Here is a 20,745-nt window from a genome sequence, read left to right as displayed (position 1 = left end):
AATGAGATAGTTGTGGTATGGTGGAAATAAGAGATGAATAAAAACATAGTGAAGTGGAGGAATTAATTTATTCTGTAGAAAGAGAACCCACGACCAAGAGCAAGAGCTAACGGAAGGCAAGTCTTGGAGAGCCAACAGCCAGGAAAGGGAACTCGAGCCATAGATTCCTTCAATACTCTTCTTCAAGAATGCACATATGTAATAGGGCAATAAAGCAATGAAAATGCAAATAAATAAACACTATTATGTCAATGTCACTGTAAACACTACTGTGTTAAGATCACTATATTAACTACTTTAACATACTACAAACCTCCCACCTTAAAAAAAAAAAAGATAATACATCTTAAACCATAAAACCAGGAAATATCATAGTCTACTAATTTGGAAAGCACTTTAATAGATCTGTGGCATCTAAAAACTCCATTGGTGTTCAACATTTCTGTAGATATGACAGCAGGAATCACAGACTCCCTTGTTTCACACTTTCGACTTTGACTATCACAAACATTTTCATACCAAGGTAAATTCAAATCTGTACCCAACATTGAATCATCATTCAGCTTCACATTGACACAAGACTCAGCATAAATCTTTTTCTGTTAATCTATGACAGGTACGACACTGTTCTCATTTCACTAACCTTTTCCAGAGAGCAATACTGCACTCTTGCCTACTTTTAGTTTTTTGACAGAAGCAGAAAATGTGGACTCCCCTTTTATAATTTGTGTGGGTTTCTTAATTAAAACCCATCCTCCCTCAAAAAAAGAGTTTCTATGACATGCTCGGAGAAATATGTTTTTTGGGAGAGTTGTTTCTTAGAAACTCTTCTTCTCACATCTTCAATTGAAAGTGAGGGTTTGTCAACACATGCGATGAACCAATTGGCAACAAGTTTCAAATTGTGATTTCTACATCTCAAGATTTTAAATTGAGCTACGTCAGAGGTTGAATGAGGTGTGGTATGGTAGGCCCATACGTTTTCTTTAAGATAATCTACAAACTCATGCCTGAAGATAATGCAGTCTATAGTCCTTCCTTCAGAAAACAGTTTGTTCTTTCCAACAAATCATTAGCTGCTGGACTGTACAAAGCTACTTGAATATACTTGATACTTGTAAGAATTGTTTCATTTCCTTTGATAGAAAATGGGCGCCATTGTTTGTAACAATTTCTTTTGATGGTTCCACCCAAAAAAAAGTTTTTGAAGAAAACTAATATATTTAGATTGTGATCAATCAAAAACTCAAACTAAATCCACTTAGATAAATAATTGATTAAAACAATGAGGTACTGACTCCCATGAGGTAAAATTTGAAAAGGACCGGAAAAATTAAGGACCCTCAGGCAAAGAAGCTGGTGACAGAGGTTTCTCACTAACTAACCAGTGTTTGTCTGAAACAACACATGGCAGGCAAATATTAATCAAAGATTTCACTTGAGAATTCATTTTTGGCTACCAAAAGAATTGTCTAATTTTTTTACATGTTTGTAGACACTTCCAAATTACCTACATGATAAATTCTTATGATTTTCACTTGGAGACTCACAAGATGTACAAAAAATACATTACGCATACAAATATTACTCTTGCAAGTAATATTCTGATGAATATTCAGTAGTAAGCTCTGATGACACCTGCACATAACTTTGTAGTTCACCCTCTACTTTCTTGGCCATCCTTTCTTTATTTGTGACAGAACTGTGTTCAAAATAACATCCTCTTCCATGACCTTTTCCCATTCTTTCTCAGAAATGTGCCCATCTGTACCCTGCACAGCATTAATTATTCCCACAACACATTCAGAATAATCTTGGTCAGGCTTGTCCTGCTGTGAATCAATCAAATGTAAGCGAGAGAGAAACTCTGAAGTTTTTACCTCCTTGAATATATTTCACCTGCATATCAAACTCTTGTGATCTGGCTAGAAGTCAAACTAGGAGTGCAGATGCCTTTCCTAACCCTTTTCCTGACAATAGATATACCAAGGTTTTATGATCTGTGAACACTTCCAATGACATATCCCAAATATTAGCCTTAAACAAAGGTCAACACTTCACATCAATAGTAATATAATTATTTTCTGCCTCGGAAAGTGTCCTAGAAGCAAATTCTTTCCCATCAACAAATTGTCCAAAAAACACTACTACCCCTTTTAAACTGCCATCCACTGTAACAAAACATTTTTCTTTTGGATCATATGGTTTCAAAGTGGGAGCCTTGATCACCATATGCTTAACTTTCTCAAAAACATTGTTAATCTCTTGTGTCCATATAAATTTAATTCCTTTGTAAAGTAGTTTTCTCAGGGCTTGAACTACAATGGCATACCCCAACACAAAGCTGGGATAATATTCGCACAGTCCTAAAAAGGACCACAAAAGTGTCTTTGTCACAAGGTGCCAATGCTTTTTGAATAGCCTCAAGATTACTAAACTTTGGTTTAATACCTGCTGTGGAAATAGTGTACCAAACCTCTTGCACTATGATTTTGCACTTTTCAGGTCTTACTATCATGCCCCTTGTTTCAAGATATTTAGCACTTTCTCCAATACCATTACATGTTCCCCTTTCTCCTTCATAAAAATCAAAATGTCAGCTTGGAAAGCCTGTATGGACTCTAAATCCTCAAACACAAAGCGTATCATCCTCTAAAACACTTTGGCAGCTGACGCCAGTCCAAACGATGGCCTCGGATATTTATAAGCACGATGTTGTGACATCTTATTAATGTTTATCAAGAGGAATATGGTGATATGCTGAGTGGAGATCAACTATAGAGAAATACCTAGTTCCACTACTATTATCTAGAATCCCCTGTATGTCAAGAAGAGATTGACAGTCCACAATTATATTCTATTTAGAGACCTGAAATCAACACAGTCGCAACTCACAGGATCTTTTCTTGGTTAGAACAACCAGAGAAACCAATTCAGAACTTTTCCTGGTTGCATTACCCTTTCTTTGCACACATTATCAAGCAAAACTTCAAGTTCAGAACGAGCACTCAAAGGAATTGGACACACTTTGTGAACTATTGGACGTGCATTTGTCTTTAGTTTGAAACTATGCTCAGCTCCCGAAACATTCCCTATGTCTTTTCTAAAAGCTTCAGGAAATTTCTTTATTAGCTCTTATAACTCATCTTCCCTTTCGTCAATAGCACATATAAATACTTCACCCAAAGTAACTGGCTCTTCATATCCAGGTCTCAAATCTATTCCTAGTTTGACAAGATCTTTCCATCCTATAATATCTCATCCTCCATCTGCCACATATATCTTAGTTAGAGTTTTCCTACCCAATCATTCTAGGTTACTCTAAAAATAACCCAACATTTCTACATCAAATTCCACCAAAATTTGGGGATTAATGTCTGTTTGCTTTAACTTATATTCAGGTGGTCACATTTTGAACAAAGTATGATCTGCCAAAATTGTCACAGATGCTCCAGAATCAGCCATGACCAGAATATGTCTTTCATCTATAATTGCTTGCACAAGAGGACATTTGATTCTAGACATTTCATTCTTACCTTCAATAGTTAATAAAACATTTTCAAATTTCTTTGAACATTCATCCTCATCTCCCATCTCAACATCACCAATTTTAACTCTGCTATAGTTTCCTTTGTACATTTTACCACCTCCTCTGCACATGATTTTGAAATGCCCCAATTTTGTACATGTGTTGCACATTTTATTCATACCTCTGGGCACCCTTTCTTTAGTTTCATGTTCACTGCACACACCACATCATCATCATCATCCACAGTACGCGCCATGGCAGAGGAGCTCTCATTTCTTGCTGAAGCTTTTAAAGAAATGATAGACCGTTCTATGCTTTTTGCTACATTGATGACCTCAGATAATGTTGGGTTTCTGAAAGTTAATAGTCTCTCCTGAATTTCCTTTGAACAACAGTTAAAAACAAATTGGTCACAGATGTAGATATCTATGCTATTCTCAAATGCACATGTTGATGCTAAAACACGCAAGGCAGCATTAAAGTCCTCAACAGTCTTCTCATTACTTTGGTTGCCCGTGAAACAATTATGCCACTCCAGCAAAACACTTATTTTCTCTGAATACTGTATCTGCATCCTCTCCTTTGCTTCTTCATACACGTCCCACCTGACATTTTCTCCTGTAGGTGTAGGCTAAGTAGACAGATTATCAAAAACTTTCTGACCAGCTATTCCTAAGTGGTTGAAAAGTAATGCAGTTTTGCGTTCCACTTCATACCTGGCTGCTCCAATTGCCACCAAATAATTCTCAAAGATTCATAGCCATTATTTCTATTTTACTACAGGTTTCCCTGAACTTTGTAGAAAAGGCGTAGTGCGAATTACATTGTTATAGGTAGCCATAGTAAATTGATTTTAGGGCAATGCACCACACATAAATAAATTGATGTCACTGTGACTAATAGTTATACCAGGAATGTAAAATATTATTCTTTACCTCAGTAACGTCAAATACTGTCAAAATGAAGTGTTGCTGTGCTGAAAGACCATTGCTCCTGTCATCAGCACTGATCAAATATGTGCAAGGGTTGCTCACACTGCTCATGCTGCTCACACTGCCACTAATGCAACATTAACATACGTTGCTCTTCGTTTGTGACCAGTCCAAAATGGCGGCCAGAAGCAAGCCGAGAATGTCAAGATGCAAAGTGTAATTTATCCCAGCATGCTTCGTGACCTCACCAACCAGTAGATGCCTTACGCACACAAAGTGACTCACATTAGGAGATGTTCCTGTGGAGACCGACTGCACCTCGCTGTAAACTCTTGACATTTTTCAAATATACACCACCAGGTAACTGACTCCTCCCTTAGTCTCCCCTAATCTCTGTACATTTCTCACCTTCACAATTTCGCCTGTGTAAATTAAATGGCAAATGGTGTGTGCTATCAAAATTCCTTGCTCCCTGCATTATAAACACTACTATGTTAATATCACTATATTGATTACTGTAACATACTACAGTAGTTTGTCATCACCAGGGCCTGCTTTCTATATTGGCGCCCTCCATTGACCTCAATAAGCAAGGATTCTCTCACTATCACCCTAAATTGGCGCTCTTCATCTCTCCATAGCCTGTCTCCCACATGTTTTTAGCTTACTTTATACTGTTACTCATATCAGTGTAGGGTGTCGGAACACTTTACATCACACATGTATTATAAAGAGACAATGAATCATACAAGTCTGAAGAAGTACAAACATTTAATTTAAAACATAACTCAGTAGCTGGGGTTGTCTTTACAAACAAAAGGATCACTGTGACAAAATCACTAACCCACTGAGCTATCCAAATAGAATGCAGTTTCGGGGCGTGGCCTTGCAAGATGGCCGACGGGACGCGCTCCGAGTGAGATCCCGCTGTCCCGGCCCAATCCTGCGGTGATCCTGTGGTGCCATATGTGTTTGGACCTCCCCCATTGGCGAGGTTTAGAGCCATAGGGGTAGTGGCGCCTTCTGGCTGCGATTTGGGGCTCTTAGCCCCCAGATTCAATCCTTCCTCGTGTGGGGCCCACTTCGGGCCGCAAGGACTTCGGCTGGGCGGGGCGTGGGAGACTCTGCACTGCGCCCCCGTTAGTGGATCGTCTCCCCTGTTCCTGGGGGCAACAGCTGTTTTGCGGGCCCACTTCTTTCTGGCACAGATAATTTTGCCGCTTGGTCGGGGCAGCAGCCTGGCGTGTGTGGGCCTCCTGTGGTGCTGCAGAGGGCTCTGTGGCTTCGGGGCTCAAGCCGGTTGGTCCTGGATCGGCTCCAGCCCAGCACAGATTGGCGGCGCTGACAGGGTGCTTGGCTGGCTGTCTCGTGGGGGTGCCGTGGGCACTACCTGGTGGACTGCTCTGTGGCCCTAATGAGGATGGCTGGGGTGCCCTGTTGGTGGACCTGCCTAGAGGTGGGCATTTTATCTCCTGATTGTGGACCCATTGGAATGTGGAGTCTACGCCCGGCTGTGTGAAGCTTCTGCGGGGTGGTCGGACCTTCTGGGCCTGGGATGCCCTGTGTACTGTGACTGCATGGTTATTTGTGGTAAATCCTCAGGGACTTGACGGCTGAATTGCTCTGTTCAGGAGTGCGGCCCTGGACCATGCACTATTGCCACCCTCTGACTCAGATATAGTGGTGTTGCATTTTGATTGTCATTAAGTGGCTGGTGAGATGGGGAGGCATCGGCAATCCACTACCTCGCAAGGGAATACTATGGAGCAATATACTACGCCTGCCCAGTTGCCCCAGCACCAGTCTCTTATGAGGGGTCCTGAAGAGGTTCAGAAACTGCCAGCCCCGGCGGAGGAACCTTCTCACGATGAACTGCTGGCTGCAATACAGGGCTCCCATGTGGTCCTCAAGGGAAAGATCGAAGCTGTGGCTGTGGAGGTGAACCTTCTTCGGACGGACCTCCGTAAGGTTTCTGATAAGGTCAAAGTGGCGGAGGGGTCCATTGTGGACTTACAAACTGTGGTAAGCACTCTGCGCAAGCAGATGGCACAGGTCACTTCCACAGTTGGGATGTTGGAGGTGAGGTTGGAGGACTCGGAGGGCAGATCCCATAGGAACAACGTGCACCTCCTTGGGTTTCCAGAATGAGCGGAGGGCTCCTCAGCAGAGGGCTTTGTGGAGCAATGGATCACAGGTTTGCTGAAACCGGAGGGTTTGTCTATGGTGTTTGTGGTGGAGCGAGCGCCCAGGGCTCTGGTAGCCCCTTCTAGACCTGGAGCGCCTCCGAGGGCCATCATCGCGCGCCTCTTGAACTATAAAGATAGGGACTTATCCAACAGGCTGCTCGAGAGACTGACAGGGCTGTGTTCGAAAACTCTAAGATCTCCATCTATCCGGACTACACAAACAAAGTTCAGAACGCCAGAAAAGGGTTTTTGGAGGTGAAGGAACTGCACCCCATGAACATCAGGTATATGTTATTATATCTGGCACATCCGAAGGTGCTCTCAGGGGGCAAGTCGCACTTTTTCCATCATTATGAGGAGGTTTGGAGATGGTTGTAAATATGGGACAAGGCTGGCACAGGTCGCTCCTTGCAGCCCATCAAAGGGGCTGCTCGTGCTTCTGGTGTGGACGATATGGACTGGAGGAAGCGTAGGGAGAGCCAGACACATCTCTCTGCCCAGGGGACTGACATGTCCAATGGCAGGGGTTATTCAGCAGGATGGTACTATGGCTGTTGTGGGACCTGAGATGGCTGTTGAGAGCATTGAGCCATCGGATGCACGAGTGGCATTGAGTGCTGTTGACACTTGATATTGTTCGCTCCCGGCTGGTGCTGTCTGGATGGGAGCGCTGGGGGAGTTTGGGTTTGTGTCTCAGGAGTGCGCACTGCATGGGCTGGGGTTCCGGGCACTGTGATGGGCATAGATACCAGTGGGCACTGTATGGAATTGATCAATAAGATGAGGGAGGACTGTTCTTTTTCTCGCTTATAACTGATAAAAGTCTTAGGTGCACTGACCTCTGTTTACGGGATGGGGGTGGTTACTTCCACTGTTGTGGTAGGACGTGGGACGTTGGGGATAAGGCTGTTGTCCTGGCAACATACATATACATGGATCTACAGTATGTTTTGATGTATCTGTTTTACTGTCTATCCGGGGTGGGTTCAGGGGGTTGGGGTTGGTTAGATTGTGCATGTTTGCATGTGTTTGTTGGTTACGCCAGCAATGCATGGATGTGTGAGATATGATGTATGGACTTGCAAAGCTTTTGCTACTCTGGAGGGAGGAGGGGGAGGAGAATTAAGGGGGATGGAATTTCTGCACCACTCACATGGGAAGACAAATTAACACGCTGACATGGAATGTCAGGGGGTTGAAAACCTATACTATGAGTTATAGGGTGCACTCTTTTCTAAGGTGACATAAGATACATATAGCCTGTCTCCAGGAGACACACATGACTGAGGAGGAGTCGCAAAAACTGGCTAAGAAGTGGCAGGGGCAGGTGTTCTCCTTGTCCTTTTCTTCATATGCAAGGGGTGTGATGGTTTGGATTGCACCGGGTGTCCCATTTACGCATAGCTGTAGCAAAGCGAATGTGGATGGGAGAGATATACTTGTATAGGGCACACTGGATGGATTACCACTTACTATTCTCAACACTTATGCACCTAATATAGATGACCGAGCTTTCTTTGACAATATCCCTGCTGTGCTGGGGGAGGGTGTTGGTGATCCCCTAATATGGGCAGGAGATTATAATTGTATATTGGATGGTGAAAGGGATCGCTATCCGGGTAAACTGGGCACCAAGCCTCTGATGGTGAGGTCTCCCACAGATGTTATGCATAACTTACGGCTCTGGGATAGATGGAGGGAACTGAATCCAGCGAGCATGGAGTACACTTGTCACTCTTAAGACGCATAATACATATAGTCGTCTAGACCATTTCTTCTTGGGTGGCTTAACTCGTTCACAGGTGGGGGACATCAAACATCTCGGGAGGGATTTAGCTGATCATGCACCAGTGTTGCTGCAAATGCAGTTGGGAGTTGATGCGGAGGTGAGGCGCAGTTGGTGCATGCCCACGAATTTCCTGATGGATGCTTGCTGTCGTGAGAAAATAGCAGTGGCTCTTGGAGACTATATGGATCACAATTGGGGGGTGACAGACTCTTGGGGAGTGGAATGGGAAGTCTTGAAGGCCGTTTTGAGAGGGGTTTGTATAGGCACGGTCTGTGGTGGACGTAAGCAAATGGAACAGGAGCTATCCAGATCTGAGGGGGAGCTGGAGGCGATGCAACACCGAGTGGCATTAACAGGGGAGGTGGAACCAGAGCAGCTCAGATTGTATAAGAAGGTTGGTAGATGCTGGGAGACTTTGGATAAGGTCACACCTAGATCGTATAGGCAGTGCCTCCATAGGGAGGGTGATAAGTCTGGTAAATTATTAGCGTGGATCCTCAAGCGGGAAGTTGAATCTCCTCCCATTTTATGTATTAGGAATCCTGATGGTGCGCAGATCACTAATTGCAGGGAGATTTTTCAGGTGTTAGTGGAGCACTTGCAGAGCGTGTCCAGCGCCGGCGTGCCTGTCTCGGACTCTGATCTAGAAGGGTTTCTGCAGGGAATGTGTCTGCCGCAGCTAGATTCGGAACACATGGAGAGTCTAGATGCCAAAATAACAGTGGAGGAAGTGCTGGAGGCAGGGGAGGCACTATCGAAAGCTAAATCTCTAGGCGGGGATGGATTCCGGATTGAGCTCTTCCAAATGTTTTCCTCTCAGCTGAGGGAGCGGTTGTTGGAGGTGTTTGAGGAGGCTCGGTGCGGGGTATACTCCCGGAAACCATACGTCAAGGCGTCGTCTGTCTAATGCTTAAGCCTGGCGGGGACCCTTGTGACCCCTCCTCCTATCCCCCACTTACTATGCTGAATAGCGATATAAAGATTCTATGTAAAATACTGGCCACTCGGCTACGTGGAGTGATTCGGGGCTTGGTGCACGAAGATCAATGTGATTTCATAGCCGGTCATAGCAGGACTTATAATTTGAGTCGTCTAGCACATGGCATGCATGAAACTACGGGGGTTGGGTAGGATTTAGCACTGGTGTTATTGGATTCAGAGAAGGCGTTTGACACTTGACACTTGGCTACTTACTGGTAGTGTTACTGGGAATGGGGTGTGGCCCTCATTTCTGTTCTTGGGTCCGTTTGCTGTACACTGCACCTACCGGGTGAGCGGGGAGCTCTCAGACTCCTGGGTAATCGGGAGGGGTACCAGGCAGGGTTGCCCTCTCTCACTGCTTCTTTTTGCATTGGCCGTGGAGCCACTGGTGGTCTGGGTTCGCGGGGAGCTGGCGCCCTGGGGCATGCAGCTGGATAGTTTGTTGATCTTGTTGGTTTGGGCTGGTCGTCGTAGCAAAGTGGCGTTGTCCACACTGCAGAGAGAAATGGTAGATGGAGAGTTGGCTATCCCCAATGTCAGGCATTACTATTATGCAGCACATCTACAACATGCTGCAAGGTGGATGACCCAGTTTGATAATTGGGGGAAGCAACTTTTTTCAGGTCTAATGGGAGGAGAGGAACTGGTGCATGCCTTGATGACGGGAGGTCGATCGGAGACTGCTGTTCCTTATTTGGTTAGAACTACTGCATGGATTTGGGAGCAGGCAGTTAAGAAAGTGCTTTGCTGCACTCCATTTGATAGGGAGTTGAAGATCTGGGGTTTAGCCCCTTTCAGGAATATGGATACTTTAATGTCTATGGATGCCTGGAGAGCAGGAGGTTGCCTAGTTGTGGGTGACTTATGTCTGAATGGGGAGTTTATCTCCTTTCAGGAAGCACAGGAAACGTTTGGACTGAGGTCTGGTCAGTTTTTGCAGTAGGCCAAGATGGAGAGCGTGGCACAAGAGGTTTGGTCTGGATTTCCGGTGGCCCTTCCTGCCTCGCAGATGATGAACAAATTGATTACCCTGTTTTATATGGCGCTTATGGAGGATCAGCCGGGTGTGAAGTGTGTGGCACGTGGGGCATGGGATCGAGAACTGGAAGATCCATTGGAGGACGTGGAATGGGATATGGCACTCTCGTTGGTGCACACGGTCTGTTGTAATAATAGATTTATGCTTTTACATTTTAACTTTGTTCATCGTGTATATCTTACGCCTGCCCGTCTAAATAAGATTAACAAGACAAAAGTGGTTGGGTGTCCTCGATGTGGGGAGATAGGTGCTACTTTTCTCCACCTGCCTTGGTCCAGTAGGGAGGTGCTGCTCTTCTGGCAGGAGGTGATCCGGATAACAGATGGGGTCACAGGATTGGGACTCGAAGCAACACCTTTACCCTGTCTTTTAGGTGTGATGCGTAGATCAAAAGGCAGGCGTATCCCATACAGATTTGCACAGCTTGCATTGGTATTAGCTAGACGTAGAGTGGCTATACGATGGATGAGTGTTTGGAGCCCTTCCATTCCATATTGGACCCGAGATGTTCTGGAGTGGGGCACTTCTGAAGAGCAAAATATGAGAATGGAACGTAGGAGGGTGCCCTAAGAGATATGATGGCCTGGGGGGCATTATTGGAACACTTCACGGGGTGGAGGAGTCGAGCTCGGACCATAGCACTGAAGATGAGGGCTAACGCCTGGGTTGATTTTGTGGTTTAGAAGATGTGACAACCAGCTGTGGTGTATTTGTGTTGTTATGCCCATGCTAGAACTAGGAATTGGTTACACAGCAAATCCTCAGTAAGGGAGGTTTGGGGTTTCCTCTGTTTTAATACTTGGCTGTGCTCAGTTTGTCCTCTATTATATGCCTCTTTTTCTACTCTGGGGTTCTGTAGATAATATGATGTCTCGCAATGATATGCACTGCACTGTTTTTATCTTCTTTAAAAAATTAATAAAACAGAGTTTAAATAAAAAAATAGAATGCAGTTCCGTGGTATGCTTGTTACACGTGTGCAGGAACATTAACGGTCTGCACCACTTCATATATTCAAAACTGCAACTCAGATCTCTCTAGAGGGTACATTGATAACAAGAGATTTCGTGACATGTGTATTATTACCTGAAATTGCTTAGCCACACAATGAACTCTGCAGCAATGTTTTTAAACCAAACAGATATTTTAAAAGTGCCCCCTGAGTTCAGCACCCAGTTCAGCTGCACTTGTCACACAGCCCTAAAGCTGGCTCTGGTCATCACTGTATAGTAATGAGTAGATAGTGCTACATATGTACCTTAACAGAAGTAGTATATTTTAAAGGAAGTGGTGTATTTGCTGTTCACTTTAAAGGATGTACTGTACTGTATTTTTTCCATCCCTGTCCTTCACAGTGGCATGACAATGGGGCCATGGTCCATAAAGAAAGGAATTAAAATGACCCTCCAGCTCCGTGATTGTGTGGTATATCGCAATCTTAAGTGGGGTGCAAAGCCCCCATACCTCTGGGTGCCAGTGCACCAGTTCCACTATTGGTGGCTACATCCGCGCTACCCACTTTTGCCCCTTGAACGGCATGTCTTTATTAATTTTGAGAATGTAGCTTAGATTTTCAAACAGAATGACTGCCATTTTCTATACCTTTTTGCATAAGCTAGGATCCACATCTGCAGGGCAGGTGGTGTGTGTTGCTGCATAATAAAAGACCTTTCGCAAAGATTGACTGACCACCTTTCTATTGCTTTTTTCTTTACTTGGGTGTCAAAACGATATTAATGAGGTAAACCCTTTGCACAGAAAGTGCTGACATGTGTAAAAAAATGCCAAAATTATGAGTTCATATAATAAAAAATCTACAGTATTATGCCACATAATTTGCCTTTTCTTGCTGCATAATGTAGCCAACCCTCACAATTTGTTCCCTTGCTGCCACATAATTCCCGGGCCCATGTCCAGTTAAGTTACACAAGTCCACACTGCAGTCAGAGCGACATCTTTCCACACTATTCCCTAAAAAATGTTTGAAATTGTGGATTTAAATCTCCTGCAGAATACAAACTCCATTGACAGTTAAATAATTATTAAACCTCAGTGGGTGTATTTCTTTTACTGCACAGATTCTTCGGCAATGCTGCACAATAGGACACATCAATCACTTCGCACCAAGCATTTGCCATAAGCCAACCTTGCATTGTTAATTGGTTCAACTAAGCATGTGCCCTGTGGTGTCTTTAAAGGGGCCATCCTGAGTAGGATACATTAATTTCTGTTCTCCCAGGCCAGGAAATTATTATTATAAATCGCCTTTTAGTAATACATACACACACAACCACACACTAAGGGCTTGATTCACAATACTAGATTTTGTAGAATGTAATGTACCACTAAAGTAGTATTATTTACTTGCTACAAAATGCAATTCACAAACCTATTATTTATTACACAATAAGTAAACATAAACATTTTCTTCCAGGTGGGATATTTTAAATAAATCTTTAAAGAAAACAATTTTCATTTAATATATTTAAGTTCCTTAAATATTGAATTCAAAATTAAGTCAGTAGTGATGTAGCTTTTTTATTTTGATCTACATTTAAAATAAATACATACAATTGGTTTACATTACTATTTATCATAAAGATATTTGTACTTTATGTCATACACAAGGGCGTAGGAACTGTGGGGTACAGGGAGGATATATCCCCACCAGATTTTGAAGTGGGGGATGCAGGGGACAGATTTTTAAATGGAAAATGATTTTAAACTGTGGCAGACCGTCTCTCTGAAGCCAGGCTGCACATCGCCTAGGTCTTCTTGAAGCGCTGTAACCAGAGGACCATAATCTGTGGAGTTTCTATGACCTTTGTTTTCTTAATTATTTAATTGCAGTTAAAGGCAAGTTAGACAAGCCAACAGAGTAAATCAAGAGATGCTATTTTATGTCACTTTAGCGTCACCAGATTTTGAAACCCCAAAACAGGGAAGATCCACAAACACAGAAGTAAGACTACAATGTTGCATCCACCAGGAGTCATAAACTGGCTTCTTCAATAACACAGACAATGTGGCATTAAGGGAATTAAATGCAACTTTTAAAAAACAACATCACTTGTGTCAACTAAATAGCATTCTGCTTCGTGCAGGCAACGTTTTCTGCACTGCAACACATGAATACTTGCCCGATTCTTAATTCAGTTTACCATGGATAAAAACTGGGGCATGTGCTGTATTTGGTAACAAGTGTAGGAAAAACAGGGACTGTCTTAGCAAATCCGGAACACTTGATCACCCAATGTTAAAGTTACTTCTGGCTCAACTGACTTGGAGAAAACGAGATTTCAGGAGAGGCTCGACACCGCAATGACCACAATTAAATAATCAGTAGAACACAAAGGAATCTCGGATTCCCCGCAGAGTTTGTTCCTTGTGTTACAGCTCTTCAAGGAGGCACTAGTGAAGTGATTTTACATAGGTGTTTTCTGTCACTGTGTTTGGTCTTCAGTGTCTGTGGAAACATTCCAAACAGAAAAGTACACCTTTACTTTTTATGACTACACACAACTATATAAGTGTGTGAAGTCTCAATATGATTAAAGGTGTGCTTAATGTATTTTTTGACGTCCACATACCAAAACTAATAACATTGGCTGACTGCCTAAATACAAAGCACTGCCCTTTGGAATTAAATGGAAGAGAAAAGGGTGCAACACTCATTCTCTCCAATGTACAATATACCGTCCTGTATCCCAGCTTCCCCACATGACCTAATGACTTTACTTCACTATGTATCATGTGCTTTAGTGCCTAGTTTGAGAGCACACTGAAGTCATTCAGTACAGGACCTGTGCTCTAATAACCCTCACTTGTTTATATTTAATATACAAGAATCTTGCTTAATATGTGATAGCAATATGGGCTACATAATAAATAACATGATAATCTGACACATTTTGTGTAACTTGTGACAACGTTGTTAGGGCATGGGTATATTCTTGAATGTTTCCTTTTAAAAGTAATATTTTCAATAAATGTCACTCAATTACGTGATATAATTATATGTACCTAATTGAGAGACCGGCACATGTTGAAAATATATATTGTTTCATTCATTTCAAAGGTGTTCTCATATTTTGTGATGCTCGTACTTTAGCTCTCGGCGATTGGAGCAAAACCAGACCCGAGGCTTGGCTCTCCCCAATGCTGTCTGTGTCACTCCAAAAAGGTAATGTCTCTGCCCATGGATAAACAGGCAGGCAATGAACAAACCCATGTATTTGCATAAGACAGGCTGCTTCTGATTTAAAAAATTGTTTACAGCCAAGCTTATGCGCCTGGAGCCTGCTAGAGAATCCCATCCTCTGCAAGTGCTAAGAGGCTTCACGGCTTGCATAGCCCCGTGAAGTTTGCTGGAAGCATGCAGTAAACAGAAGAGAAAAAATGCAAAGAGTGTTGCTGCAATTGTATTTTTCTCATTAGTAGCCAAAGCCAACATTTCCTCCTCTAAGGCTAGGGTAGCCCGCTGCAATTTCAAGTGTTCAGAGACTCTTGAGTTCAGTTCATGAGCTGCAGATGGAACAGCTTGGAACTGTTGAGTGATGATGACTTCTTCCTGGTTGCAAGATGTGCTGCCTGCAGCTCATGTCGTAACTCTGAGAATTTGTGCGTGGAGTTTATGCATTTTAAACAGTGAAATGCCTTAAAACAAAGGCAGATCTCTGCTTAAACATATCTTTTCAGGCGAGAGAAAAGTCAACTCCCAAGCCGTGCTGCATCTCATGTCCTGCTTGCTGTGGAAACACAGATTTCTACAGCTTCTTGCCTGAAACCCATAACGACCAGGGGAACAATTATGTATGAAAAACCACCCACATTGAAAATGTGCCCCAGTGCCATGCTATTAGTAGTGAGTGCTATGCATATGCCTATAACATAACAGTAAAGCAAAATTCCATTCGGGTTCCAGTGCAACAGCCGTAAGATCTTTTTGTCAAGAGGCTCCAGATACTTTTTTGTAAATTACCATTTCATCCCAATTAGCCAAAAGTCATTAACTGGAAATGCAAGTCATTAACCTGGAATTGCCCTAACTGCCATTCCGGCTCCACAGGACGGGTGACCAGAGACTGCTCCATCAACCAACAAAACTTCTGACAGGCAGACCAGGTGCCAGTCCAGATGATAATGGATGACATACAGGGTGACTGAGGAGGGGCAGTGTCACCAGCCGACCAATAATAACAGGGAAATGCCCCTTATAGATCAGCCATAAACATTCTCTTCTTGACCAAAGCAATTCTAAGGGCTCACAGAATAAGTGGAAACTCACGGGAAATGCCTTGTTTCTTCACTGCCAGATATTTTGGCCAGGGTGCCCAATCGAAGCCCAGGAGCAAATGGTTCAATGAGGAGATAAGAGTCACAAAAAACAAACATGATGTCTTTTGATGTCTGGGATGTGAACCCTGAGACCTTTTCAAAGGGATACATTATCTCAAGCATCTGTGCATGGATTGCCAAATGTGTATGATTTTGGGGCGCTCATGGCAAATGGCAACCATAGGAATGAGGTCCCCAAGAAGATTCTCCAAGGTGTCTAAGCTGTTGCATAATTAAGCAGAGGGAGAAAATTCGAAAAATACGGTAGCGGATGTTTCATGCAGGTGACAGAGGGAGGTCAAGGTTCATGTAAGAGATGCCATTATCATACAGCACCTAGTGGAAGTCCACCTCACTGATTTGTGGAATGTGAATGTTGTTATGCATCACTCTCATACAGTCCACCTGGGAACGACCCAGGAAAAGGAAATCCCTAAAGCAGCTACTAAGGAAAACAGTCACCAAAACTCAATTTGTGATTCATCAAACAAGTGTATAATGCAGGCTTTATTATATTGTTACTGAAAGCCATGGGCTGCCAGAGTGCTAAACAGCATCAGTTTAAACTAAAGAAGCAAACAACCAAAGTGAAAATTTCAAGAAAAATGCTAAAACTAGCATAATCCTAGGGCAGGTAGCGCTCAAGCAAAAAAAAAGTGGTCAGCTCTTTCCTAACAACTAAAAGTGCTGGATCAAGACTTGGGGAATGGAGAAGGTAATTCCAGAGCACCGGAGCCACAAGTGAAAAGGCTTGAGTGGCAGTGCAAGATGCGGTTAATACAAGTAGCACACAGTCCTCCGAAGACCTAAGGTTTCACAGCCAGGTTGCTTCAAAGTAAAAGCCTCATAGGTAAAGCATGCCAGGTTATATGAAACAAGTGCCTATAAATGTAGCCATATCAAGGTTGAAAGGGCAGGCTTAGTATCCTCATAGTCCTAGTCGTCCTAATGAGCCTAGTAGCTGAGTGAAGCAAAGTTCAAGTGGAAGGGTGACACATTAGGATTGTACTACTGCATGTTGAGGCTAAGAATATCATGGACAAAAGATGGAAGACCAAAACCATCGAAAGGTAGGTGCATATAAATGAAGTATAGACTTACTATTCCTAACTCCACATGTATGTACCTTGAAGCTATACGTCGTCACGGTATATGTGGGATTAGGCATAAAAAATCTATACTCACTTTTCAATATTTTGGATTTGATTCTTTTGCCTTGATATTTGTATACCTCGATATTCTAGCTTCAGTATTCAGGGGGGATACCCACTTTTAGGGAGACCGATGAACAATGCATCATCGCAGTCAATATGTGACAACCTGAGATTCCTGGACTCAGCGACAGGAAGAAAAGGTATTTTACACCTGAGAAGGTACGGCTGTAGGTGAGCGGCCGAGGCTTTCTAAGAAATATGAGCGTGTACAGTTTTTTTTTTTACATATTTTATGTATGTAAAATATCGACACACACAACGTTACAAAAAACACTTTTACAGTATACTGGTCATGAAGCCACTAAACTGAATAGCATTGCAGTATGTAAAAGTTAAACATACTCGTGTGAAAATAAAAACTAACCGTGAGCATCGCTGGTCAATATTTCTTGGATGACTTTTCGCTTTAAAACTTAAAATTAATATTCATTTTTTGACTTCCTGGATTTACTGACGTTTAAAAAGGCAATATGTAACCTAGTGTTTGAACATTTCCTTCAGGATGCCTCCTTCCGATCTACTCGAAAAGTTTGGAGTGTTTGCAATATTTTAAACTGCATACCGCTGGTGTGATAATTTGAAAAATACTTTTGGCTCACGTTTTTTATGGGAAAGTATACAGCCAATGCAACAAAGTTTGCAAAGTTTCATCATAAAGATGAAAGAAAGATTTAGGCCCATATTTACCTGAAAATTACAGAGTGTGACGCTGTGCCAAAATTGGCAGCGCTGCGCTCCGTCATTTTCATGATGCAAGGATGTGACATATTTAATTGAATACTGCGCACCCCTGTGTTGTGCAGTGCACTGGTGCTAAATTGAGCTGCCTAGCGCCAACGCAGGCATCCTTGCACTATTGGGCTTTGACTGTTTATGTGTGGGAAGGTGTCCCTTCCTGCACATAAACAATCACTAATGGCAACTTAGCATTTCTGTGTATGCTGCAGAATGCAGCACACACAGTAGTGCCAAAGCGTCATTTTGAAATGATTGTTTAGGTGCAGGAAGGGACACCTTCCCGCACAAAAACAATCATGTCTGGCATTTTGCTCATTCTATGACTGCTGCACCCCTGGGGTGGCGTTAGATTTTGGCGCTACCTCAGGTTTACGAAAACTCGTAAATCTGATGCAGCGTCAAAATGTAATGGGTGTTGTTTTGGCGTGCCCACAGCAACACCCATTGCACTCCCCGTCCACGTAAAGGGCTGCAAGTGAAGGGGCCGTATTTAGAAGGTGGCGTTAAGCAACAAAAAGTGGCTTAATGCTGCCTTGTAAATACGGCACAGTGCTTAGCTCCACCGGACAATCACAAAAAGTGACACTCAGGTGGTGCTAGGAACCCAGAAATATGCACCTTAATTTTAGGGGTTTTATCAAATTGTTTTAAGCAGTTGAGGGCTGCATGTAAAACGTTAAACACCACTGATTTGGAATTACCATGTGTGAGTCATAATTATATTGCTGTGTTATCAGGACCAGCCTTGGTTGGAGGCTTGAAACAATGTAGAAGTGATCCATAAAATCGAAGGGAAACATGCGTTTACACATCGCACATTTTTGTTTTATTTTGCTCTTGACCTCACTGACGGACTGTGATAAAAAAGTGACGCAACTGTGTGATGAAGGTCCGGCGGTAGCTTGGTTGCTAAGATTGGGGGGTGTAAGCTTCCGATTTCACAACAATCACAGTGACATGTCTTGTTAAAATACATTATATGAGAAGCAGGACATGAGGGGACGTAAGAGGCAGTGAAATGAGAGAGGAGTGGAGATTATTAGGGGTACTTAAAACACAGGGCCATATTTATGGCCAAGTGATGCAGCACAGTCCAGCAAGTCACCTTGCTACACTCCATCACATGGATAGGACAGGATTGCATTGTATTTGAAAGCCTAGCACCAAAGCAGGCACCCTTGCTTCCATTGTAAGGACAATGGTTTTTGAGCAAGAAGGGATAACTTCCTGCAGAAAAACAATCGCCTGAGGCATTTTCCAAATTTTCTGAGTTTCGGAGGTATTTGCAGAATGCAGCACACATAGAAAGTGTAAAAATATTACTCTTCACCTGGAAGGCGTAGCATTTTGGCGCATTGCTAGGTCTACCACTTTTGGTAAATCTGGAAATGCATCAAAATCCATGGATGTTTCATGGGAATACACATTCAACACCCTGGGAACGCAACCCTTGGGCAGAGTAATGCAACACAGCAATTTACGCTTCTTTGCTTTACTCCTAACTTATGAAGCCACTAAGGGACATGCAAGGTGGCCTTGGGTGGCTTCATAAATCGCATTTTGGGCTTGTGTCGGTCTTGTGCAAGAGTGAAGCAACGGGTCTCATATATATGCCCCAGAGTATTTTTCAAACAAACCAACTTTTTATGGCCTTCAAAACAGAGACGAGAGAGAGAGTGTGTGTTATTCTCAGTGTGGGCATGTAAAACTTATGGGTGAATTCTGGCAGATTCCCTCACCATCCCTGACTAAGAGCATCTGTACTCAACTATTCAATAAAGAACACATTTTTAGGGGAATGTAACAAAGCAAACACCACTCCCCTGAAGGTACGCCCATGGTGAAATGATGATGGACAGGCTCATTTATCGGTTTCTGGTTGACACTGGTTTGGCGATTACTTTCTGTCCTTCTTTGCCTTGTTTAAATATTGATCCTCCCCTGAGCTGACGTTTTTGGCCACAAGGAAGCGGGGAAAAACAATGTCTTAGCTCCCTTTGGCAGGATGGCACTTTTTAGTGCAAAGCACTGTACGATGCAGCATGGACACACTACCCTCAATATTTCACACCATGTCCAATACAGATAGCTGTAACCACAGACAAGGTGATGATTTATTTATTTTTTCCACTCTATGTTAAATCATTATTTTCTTTGATAAGGTGCGTTTCAATTTATTTTGACACTCTCCTTACGCTCACTAGCAGAGTTAACAAGCTGTTGGAGAAGACCAGTCCAGCCAGAAAAACAATAATTTTCTTTCTTCTATCCCGAATGTGTTACCCCTTTTGTATGTGTCACCTGCCGCAATAAACATTCCAGAGGGTATCCTGGTGCCAGTAACTGTGTTGATGGCACAAAGTGCCACTAGGTGGCAGTCTTGCTTCATAGAGGTTCTGTTCTTCCCCTTATTTGCTTCTATCCTTACATAGTCAGAGTGTGCTGGTCATCGCCACTGTATGCTGTCCTTCACTGGTGTACTTTAGAGATTTTTAACTACCGGCCATGGTGGTAAGGGTGATCTTTGTTGACAGGGAAGGATAACAAATACTTAACAAGCATTAACTTACGAATCCCGTTTGCATGCTTGTAATACCAATAAAAAACACATCGTGGCAGCAGAATGCCATGAAAGTGAAGTTATGCAGCTAAAAATGTATCGAGCCCTATATCTACCATTGCTGACATAATGGCGAGTGAAAAAAAATGCATCTTTCTTCGATATGCAAGATCATTTATTGTATTATTGCAAGGGTCTCATTAGCGTCGGCAGTCAAGCGCTCAAATAGAATCAGACCTTTGGGTGGCAGTTTTTTGTTTTTTCTGGCAGCTTTATATAGTGTGAACTGCACCCGAAAGTATTGGAACGCTTTACATGAGCACCTGTTACATTACGCAAAGAAACATTAATATTTGGTGGGTGCAGGGAGATTAAGGGGAATATTTAAGAGCCTCTTGCGCCATGGAAGCATCACTTTAAGCGACGCTCCAGTGGCGCTA

The sequence above is a fragment of the Pleurodeles waltl genome, chromosome 5 (genome assembly GCF_031143425.1).
Source record: "Pleurodeles waltl isolate 20211129_DDA chromosome 5, aPleWal1.hap1.20221129, whole genome shotgun sequence".
Classification (NCBI taxonomy): Eukaryota; Metazoa; Chordata; class Amphibia; order Caudata; family Salamandridae; genus Pleurodeles; species Pleurodeles waltl.
This window is presented reverse-complemented; position numbering follows the sequence as displayed.